Source organism: Nannospalax galili, unplaced genomic scaffold (assembly GCF_000622305.1).
Source record: "Nannospalax galili isolate Female #2095 unplaced genomic scaffold, S.galili_v1.0 scaffold610, whole genome shotgun sequence".
Lineage (NCBI taxonomy): Eukaryota > Metazoa > Chordata > Mammalia > Rodentia > Spalacidae > Nannospalax > Nannospalax galili.
The window spans coordinates 883,363-893,255 of NW_008329141.1; the positions used below are offsets into that span (position 1 = coordinate 883,363).

General features: G+C 43.5%; 1 protein-coding gene across 12 annotated transcripts in view; it reads right to left on the bottom strand.

The window, feature by feature from the left end:
- Spats2l (spermatogenesis associated serine rich 2 like) overlaps window positions 1-7,375 on the bottom strand; it is a 174,493-nt gene extending 167,118 nt beyond the window's left edge. For 5 of the 12 annotated variants that reach the window (XM_029563613.1, XM_029563582.1, XM_029563591.1 and 2 more), the window contains exon 1: window positions 6,576-6,811. The gene's annotated coding sequence lies outside the window, so the exon portion shown is untranslated. Of the gene's footprint in view, window positions 1-6,575; window positions 6,812-6,837; window positions 6,980-7,147 lie in introns of those variants that run through there. The other 7 variants (XM_008833355.3, XM_029563609.1, XM_008833343.3 and 4 more) reach the window with 3 other exon arrangements.
- Between the last annotated feature and the right edge of the window lie 2,518 nt (window positions 7,376-9,893).

The window sequence follows — 9,893 nt, forward strand, 5'->3', positions numbered from 1 at the left end:
AGGCATGGCAAAGTGGGTAAGAAATCCTAGCCCAACCTAAGAACTTTTGGCAACCAATGGCTGCTGGGAGGGGAAGAGACAGTTTCTTTCAAGGATGGCACTCTTGGTAGGTTAAACAGGCTCCAGTAGATGGACCCACACTGAAGGACATTTGAGGACATAAATTAGAATCCATAGGCCTTATTGTGTGTGTGTGTGTGTGTGTGTGTGTACATATATAATAGAGTATATTGTATATTAAATTGAGTAGGGGCAGTAAGGGAAGATGTGGATGGGGGGGAGATCTAAACACCGTCAAATTATGTTGTATGAAAATCTCAAGAATTCAATAAAAATTCAACAAAAATTTTTAAATGGTGATTTACATGTCTATATCCTTTCTTTACAGTACATGAGTCAAGTGCTGAACAGATTTGGGGTTAATATAAGGAAAGCTGTCCTATCTTAATGAACTATGCATCCACTGGCCCTAGTTTTGGTGTCCATAGGGTAATTCTATAGAATTGGTTGAGGGTTCTGTATTATTAACAGTGTGTTTATAGTCATTTCCTGAGCGACAGTAGAAGTTCTGGGCAGAGCCCACACTGGCTGCTTAGGGTCACAATCTGAAGAATTCTCATTACAGTACTGGAAAGTGTCAGTTTTTGTACTATGCCATAGAGCAGAAGGCCCCTCTGGGCATTCTAAATGAGCTAGGTACAATCCAGGAACACAATGGGATATACAGCTTAGAAGATTTATTTTGCGTTTTATTTCATGGTCAGTTCTGCATGTGGCATCACGCATGGTTACTGGGGCCATCTATAGATTCTTTAGGTTCCATTATTGAACACTGCAGACCACAGCTTAGAAGCAGTAGTAATGTAATTGAGAACTGATGTTAAAATGAATACCCAATAATAGCTACTGAAATCTTAATTCCTTTAATAATCAGCCCAAACAACTGTCATTCCAGACGTCTCTATTTCCCAAAAGAAGGAAACTTTTCTTCTTCTGCACTTCCTTAAGATTTTTCTTTCTTGGATGCATGTTATTCTCCTGCTAGACCAAACTCCTCAGTAGACATGATGCTTTCTACGAAAGAACCCTCAAAAATACAAAATAAGTTTACAGAATTGGATTTTGCTCAGAATACGTTATGTGAATGTGGCAAACTCTTCTCTAACTCACCTTTCACTCTTAGATGGAGTCCCAGATGATTATTACAGTTTTTAATTTACAAGGATGCTTTTAAAGGGAAAGGCTAGGTACCCCTGCATACAGTCTGAAAATTTAAGGCCAATTAACAGCATTCTTATATAATTGATAACTTTAAGTCTGTCTTATGTATAAAATACTTGCATAAAGCCTTTTTTTTTTAATTTTTGCTCACTATTGGGTCCCATTCCCACCTTAAAATAACGGTAGCCTTCTTAGTCCAAGTAACAACTGCCAGACTCCATCATTATCTCAATCCTGGGAAATGCTGAGTCCGCAGAATCCTCACAGATGATGAATGGAGAGACTGATTAAAATCACCGAAAAGAAAAATGGAGAAAAACTCCTTGACAGACACCTCCTTGAAATGCCTGTCCTTTTCATCCAATGTCAACATTAATTTCTATGTTAACAAATATTTATTGAGGTCATGATTAAGTGTCAGACTCGAGCTAGGCCCCCAAAACACAATGATGAGCAACATGGAGAGAATCTCAAAGACCATCAATTAAGGACAAATCAGCCTTCTGACATTAATTCTTCAAAGAAGAAATTAATTAATTGCTTGCTATGACCAAAGACCTACAGATGGTTTGAAGTTAGAAGGTACATCAGCACCCTCAAGTAACTTGCAATCTATCTAGGAAGTAAAAATAAGGTACTCAGTGGTGCAGGAGAAGATCTAAGGGTCTAAATTTAAGAATGATGGAGACAGAAGGGTAGGAGGAGGAGGAAACAGTGACAGTAACACAGCCATGGCTTGAATTTGAAGAATGTGGTTAGGTCAGAGAAAAACAGAAAAGACAATTCTAGCCTGGCGTGGTGGCGCATGCCTTTAGTCCCAGCACTCAGGAGGCAGAGGCAGGCGGATCTCTGTGAGTTCAAGGCCAGCCTGGTCTATATAGTGAGTTCAGGACAGCTGGGGCAAAAAAAAAAAAAAAAAAAAAAAAAAAGAAGGGAAAAAAAAAAAAAAAAAAAAAAAAAAAAAAGCTAGGCATAAACAAAAGAGAACAAATGAAAATGAGCACGTCATCTTAGAAGGGCAGAAGGAGCCAAGCAGTAGAAACAGGAGGTTCATGTTAAAATGTAGAAAATAAAACTGTTGAATTAAATTTGGGCAAGAATATAAAGCACATGATTACCAGGCTGGGAGGTTGGACCTTATGCCAGCCAAGGGCAGGAGGAATGGAAAGTATTTGAACTATAGGTGCTCCTTGGCTTACTGTGGCAAGACTCTCAATAAACCCACAGTAAGTTAGAAGGAGGTTGTTAAACCTGCCGAATGTCAGAGATAATCTTAGTCTACCTTAAACATGCTCAGAACACTTCAATTGACCTATAGCTGGGCAAGTCATCTAACAGAAAGACTATTTTATAGCAAGTGTTTAAATCATGTCATTTATTGAACACATATCTAAAACCATTAGCAATACAGGAAGAGGTATCCATCCTTTTAACACTGTGCCAGGACGCTGCCATCTACAATGTTCACACTAGAGAACTGTGCGATCAAGGTACAAGAAAAAAAATTTTTTTTTAAAGTCTCATATCTTACATTTATGATTTTGTGTTGAGCCACCATCATAGCTATCTTGTACTCTGTGTGACCCACTGGGCTTCAGGTTAGACACATGTAGCACATTCTTTGTTTCCTTTCCTGACCTTATGGCTCAGTAGAAGTGGTAGCTCACTGCCACTGCTCAGCACCAACAAGAGAATACCAAAGTGAGCATCACTAGCCCAGGAAAAGATGAATATTCAAAGTATAGTTTCTGCTGGATGCATATCATGTTTGTATTACATAAAGCTGATAAATCTTAAGCTAGATCATCTCCAGTTGGGGACCACCTTGCACTGGAAATAGCACTGGCTTAGAATCAAGTAAGCTGAGCTTACCACAAGTTTCTTGTGAGATACTCTTTGAGAAGTGATCTAATGAAAAGCATTTTAGAAGGAAGTCAGTGTGGTGAAAGCACATGAGATGGGGGAACTCAATACAAACAGACCTGGAAAGAGAGGGGTGTAAACAGCACTAGCAGAGAGTAAAGTCTGAGAACTTGGGCTCCAAGCAGCAATGAAGAATGAAAAGAAAATACTGGGGTATGCTCTTGGGGAAATTGTCACAAAGAAAAAGTTGTCAAGGTTTCTCAGTGGGAGAGAGTCTGAAGTGATTCCTAGATTTTGTGATCCAGAGAAACCTCAAAATATTAAGAAATGTTAAGTCTTCTTATCATCAAAGGAACATGTGTAGCAGAAAATGGGAAGAAATCTGTTAGCATGCCTATACCCTTTGGCCTGAGAGCTGGACATCCACCATGAAAAGTCTGTTAAACAAGCAAATAAATGGGAATGGAAACTGATCAGTACTACAGTCAAAGATATATTAGGATAGAAAGGTAGATCATATTTAAGGAGTTTTTTAAGAAAATAAAACTATTGGCTATCAAATAAACATAATGGAAAAGAAATCTATAGTAGAGATTTGTCTTCCCAGATTATTTTTGCTATTGTACTTAGGGGTTTCTACCCACTGCTACAACACAGAACAGATAAATGTCTATAGAAATTCAACATATGGCCTATTTACATAACAAACATCACAACCCTAAATTAGCCATTTTGATGTGTCAAGGAAATAACACCTTCATAGCAGACAACTTCAAAAGAGGAAAGAAAAAATAAGGTTTGTTTTTCTCCTATAATCATGTTTACTGGGTTTTTAACTGTTTGTATAATGAAAATTCTATTTTAATTGTGTGATTACACTCTAAGGTGGAACAGTGATAGAATTAACTGATTAGATGAATTATGTTCAACCATTCAGAGATAAATACACACAACCATTCAAATCTGTCCATATGGTTTTTGCCCTCACATCCTGTGTCATGCTTATAAAAGTTACTGTTCTGGGTACACACATTAGAACCACCATCAGATTCAATTATCATAGTCAAATAACAGTAAAAGCACTATGGAAGATCACCAGGAAAGCAAAACCAGAGAAGAGTGACTAAGCAGTATCTACCAGATGCATACAAGCACATAATCACTCTTGTCACATGGCAAGACAGCTGGTAGCAAACTAAATCTTACCATAAGCCACTTCTACTTTTTCCATCATATCAAAACTGGAACCCAAACTTCTTATCCTGACTCATTTCATAAGATGTTGATTGCAATTGTGTAAAGGTAATGAAGACCACCTATGCATTTCCAATAAACAACCATCAATGAACATTTGCTGTTAATGGTGGCACAATTTTCTGATTGCAGACTAAGAAACTGATGAAAATAAGGACTGAAAAGAGGCATTGCTACAGCCTGACTTCTTAAAAAAAAAATATTGCCACTTCCATGGCAAAGGTGACCTATCTGGCAGTGTTTCAGAGACAGCCATGCTGTGGCCTAGGTGTTTTGTTTCTCTGATCACTGCTGACTTGGCGGAGCAGCTTCTCAAGCCCAAGGATACCTCTCTCTACATGGCCACTTGAAAATTAAGAAACTAACAACTGAAGACTCTTTTCAGGGGCTCCCTCCAACAGAAGGAATACAAAAGAAGCACTGATCATTTTGCCTGCCTAATCGAGCACACTAAGTTGATCCTGAGGAAATCATTTAATATTTCAGATTAAAGAAAGAAAATTGCCAATTAATATACTCCTTTCCCAGATGTTCAGCTGTTTTTACTAATCTCTGAAATAATTTCTGCATTCCAGTGATTGTATTTTTATACAAATTTTCTTTTGGAGCTAGTCCTGTGTGTATGTGTGTCTGTGTGTGTCTGTGTGTGTGTTTAAAGCCATACGGAATCTGACATGTGTTCTGTTCTGTTGCTCCATAGAAAAAGGTTTTAACCCAGCTTGAGTTTATTCCAAAACTCTAATTAGAGACTACAGTAGTATTTGCCTTGTCCAAATAGAAAATCATTCCCAAAGTTAATTTTTTTCTGGTTAAAGAACAGACATCAGATACAGATATTTTTTAAGCACTATGGTTACTTGCTAAGACTGCCCCCATCTACACAACACATTGCTTTCTGGTTAAGTAACACAATTTCAATAAGGCTCGTAAAATACTTTATTCAGAAGGCAACTTTTTAAAAGAGTTCTTTCAAAATAGTTGACTTTACTACTTGAATAGTCTCTTCTATTTCTGACTTCCTGTCCTTTCTTTCCTCTGCCATAATGCACATCTGCTTAATCTCTGGAAAGCAGAATTAGGGTAGCAATGAATTGTTCCTTTAAAACAAAATAAAATGATGATATAAAGACCACGCAACTTTCCTCTTTCTCTTCACAGGTTATAAAATCCAAGTTTGTTTTTTCTTAAAATCTGTGGACCTGCAAAGAGGCTGATACTTTAATAAATCATTTTAGGTAAGTGAAAATACTACACATAACGTTTCATGAAAGGGGAAGAAAGGTTCTTTAAGTTCAAGGGTTTTCTATAGTTCTCAAGCTACAGTCACTGTAAAGGAAAAATGCTACATAAAAAATCTTTAATGAAAGTGTCAGGTCTCCAAAACCTTGGCATCTGCTTAAAAACCAGGATTGCTGGGAATCCGAATCTCATCAAGTTCACAAACACACCAACCGTTCTGCGCACTGGAAGCCTCCACTCTCTAGGATGGGAAGGAAATGATGGGAGGCTTCCGTCGCATCCCGGTCCAGGTGGAGGCTCGGTCCTTCACCCCTATGTCCGCAGTCAGCGTAGACCACAGAGAAGAGTGCGAGTAAGCACCGCGATCTTCCAAGGCACGCAAAAGTCAAGTTCTTTCTGCGTCTTGGAAACGACCCTGGGTCTAGGCTGCAGTCCGCCCACCGCCGGCGGACTGGGGGAGGGGAGGCGCGGGCGGGGGGGTCGTCCATCCGCCCAGACGCGGCCGGACGACCGCTTTGTCCCGCGCCCGGGGCGCCCACTTCCCCGACGCACCCTCGCCGCGCGCCCACGAACGCCCAGGGACCCGCACCGGCTGGCGCCGAGGGGCGCGGGAAGCCCGGGACCCCGGCCCCGCACCGGGAGCTGGAGCGCGGCCGCGGCGGGAGGGCAGCAGGCGCCAGCGCGGAGCTACCAGGCTGGGGACCGCGAGCCACTCAACTCGGGGCGGGCGGGTCCACGTCGAGCGCAGCGGTCACACACGCCTGCCGGGGGCGCCTCCCGATGACCGCCCGCGCCGGCCGGGAGAGGAAGAACGGCAACCGCCGCGTCCGGTGCCCGCGTCCGCGTTCAGCTCGGCCACACCCAGCGCCCCGGGAGGCGGCGGCCGGGAGCACAGGCTAAGGACCGCGCCGGCGGCGGGGACCAAGGTCCTTCATCCCGGCCGCGCAGGCCCTGCCGCGTCCCACGTCCCCGCGCTGGGGGCCCGCCTGCTGGCTTACCTCGGAGGAGCGCGGCCGCTCTATCCCGGGCGGGGGGCGCAAGCGGCGGCGGCCCCTGCGGCGCGGAGGGCGGGCGGAGCAGGAGCCTTTGCTGGGCCGCACGCCGTCCCGAGCTGCCGGTGCTCGCGGAGGACGGCGCAGCCAGCACGGCCGGAGGACTGGATTCTTGCACTGCCTGCTGGGGCTCGGCCGCCCCAAGCAGGGACACTCCCGCCCGCGCAGCCGCCCCCGCCCGGCGGCCGCCCGCCCCCGTGTCACTCACCAGGCGCACCCTCCCGAGCCGGCGCCCCTCGCTCCCCGCTCGCTCGCACGCCGCCGCTCACGCCTCCCTGGGTTTTGTTTCGGCTCACACGCACGTTCTGACAGATCCCGTTCCCCCGCACGCCCTCCCCAGCTCCTTTCCCACCCTACTTTCTAGAAAGATCCCCATCCAGCTTCCGCACTTTTCTGGCTTGCCCGGCACCAACCTCCTCGCCTTCCCACCCCCAACCTCCACCTCCCCGAAACCTCCCCCTCTTATCCAAACATGGGTCACAGCGCGCGCGAGTGGCGAGAGAATCGCCCTTCCCTACCCGGGAAGATGAACTTTGCTGCCCCCAGCGCAGTCTGCATAGCAAGATGCTGCTCTCTTCAGAAGGTAGTAATGCTTTCTGAAGATGAGCCAAGCTCAAAATGTAAACAAAGATAGCTTATTCGGAAATGCCGCGGAAAATCAGGCTCCGGGATAAGTGCTGGGCTAGGTCCGACCTTCAAAACCCGACTAAGCTGGAGTGTTCCGGCCCCTCGCCTTCGCGGCCGGTCTCCTGCTGGGTTCTAACTGTGGGAGATAACCGAGCTACAGTGACACGCCGGTAGCATCGGCCCGTGGGGTTTCTGCCTGCGAGTGTAGCAGTGGAGAGAGTAAAGGCAGTTCCTCAATCGTTATTCATGATGGGAGCACTTTAGATAGCACACCTCTTCCAGAGGCAGCAGAGGGAAATGCAGGCGGCTCTCCAGTTTATTTTTGAAGGGTAACTTCCTAGCCGCCTTTTTTCCCAATAGTAACTTTCTCAGCGGCTTCATGGGGTGTCAGAGCCCATTATAAATATCAGATCAGGCTGTCTCCTGCTCCAAATAGCGTTGGGGCGCAGAGTGTCAAGCAGGATTGTGCATCATTCCATTGAAGGAAGCCATTATTTGAAATAAAATACGCCTTTTAGGTGATGTTCATCTCTACAATACATCATACTTTCCTTGACAAAGCCCAGCTAGTTAAAAGAGAGGATGGCTTGGGGTGTTCTTGCTACCACACGGGCTGGATTGGTGAAGCACAAATATAACACTAGTGTGTGCTATATTAGCTAATTTAATCCTTCAGATAATTCTATCAGGTAGATATGACTTTTGCCCTTTTTATAAATAGGAAAGGAGTCACAGAGATAGATTAAATAACTTGCCTAAGTTTTTAGCTATAGTATATGGAGGAAGAATTTGAACCCAGTCTAGCCCTGCCTTGCTGACAAAAACAAAGACAAATAAAAAAACCCAACCTTGCTTCTGGAAGTCATCCTATTGCTTATTAAATGTAGATGAATTAGTAACTTAAAACAATTCAACTTGGAATTTGCTTCCCATTTCAGATCTTCTGGCAAAGCCAGTCACTTAAGTTTTGAGAGGATATTCCCCTTGATCAGAATTCCCAAATGAATAATAAATTGTTGCTTCCCTAGGAGGGCTTTGGAAGTAACACTGAACTCAGTTTTCAATCCTTTCTTCTACTTCATAACCTTCCCTGGACTCCAAATCCAACTTGCTTACTGAAGTCTGACAGAAAAATACTTTCAAGAACTGAATATGACCAGAGGGATGAAAGGGTTTTCAGAAGCCAGATCTGGCCTTTTCATATTTGAAGGTAGCTTTCCAGTAAGTCATGGCTATAATAATAATGGCTATGTGTACTGAGAGCAGAGAAGTCAAAGCTTCGAAATGATGAAAAAACATAGGTGTAGAAGCAGTCACCACAGGACAAACCAGACTCCCGCTAATCTCTAGGGGGAAGGGAGGCCCAGCTCACAAAATGACACAGATAAAGTAACTCTAAGAAAACAATAGTATCTTTCAAGAGACTGAGAAGGGCCCAGTAAAAGCAACCAGACTTCTATAAATTTTTACTGAGTAAGTTTCGAATCAAACTTAGACCTTTGGCTGCTGAAATTAATTCACTGTGGAAAAAATAAAACCTTCAGTTTCTGGAAGCGAGGGTTTAAAATGTTCGTTGAAATGTAAGTAAAAGCTTCTTGCACATCAAATAGCAGTATTTTGATGAGTCAAGCATAAATAATTTTAAAAGCATATGAAATACATTCCTACTATTACATGGAGATATAAAAGCCCACAGAAGTAGACTATGAAAAAAAAAAGACAATGTTTTTGAGCAGATGTTGGAAAACTGTTTGAAAATTTACATTATTTGAAATTATGACCAGGAGGTTATGTGACTGGCCAGTATGACTGGGGTTGTTCAACATGATGTTTTCAAGATTGTAATCTGAGTCTTTGTTTACTTTTTTTTTTTTTTTAAAGAACTAAATAAAAAAGTAAAAGTCCTTTCTGAAGCAAACAAGTATCCTATCATCATGTCTTCTGAGAGGCAGTGTGTTCATCTAAATTTCCTAATATTTCCATGCAGATATTTTACAGCGGTAGCTATTGCTTTCTTTCACCTTGTTACCTTCACTCTCTACCCAGTGTGCTTCACTGTAAACATGGGGGCGGGGGGGGGGCGGGGGTCAATAAAGCTGACTCCTGCGGTATTGATTTCAGCAAAATCCCACTCCCTGCTTTCCCTCCCAGTCCTGCTGGGTTCCTAATTCTCTATGTGTGGTCCTTCAGAGCAAAGTTCACCTTCATGATAGCCCACAGTAGGCCACCATCAGTTAGAGTATCTATTTGAATATCAATATCTGAGTGAGTAGTTGTGGACAGAATGATGCAGCTGCCAGGTTCCACATCATCATACAACATTAGACCTGATAGAGCAGGCTAACACCAGGGGATCCTGGACTTTGACTGGGTGCAATCGCTGAGTAGAATCCAGATTATGTCCCTCAGGGAGGAGATGAATGCATTGAGCCTATGCGAATGCGCTGTTCAATAGGGCTGTTGACAGATAACTCCAGTTCTTCAAAAACAGTAATGGGATTCCACTTCTTCACTTGACTGGAGCATACCCTGCAACTTGCTTTAGCCAGTGAAATGTGGATGAAAGTGATAAATATCACTTCCTGGAAGAAAAAAAAGTCTAGAGCTAGCGCACAGATCACCTTGTTGTCTTTTCAA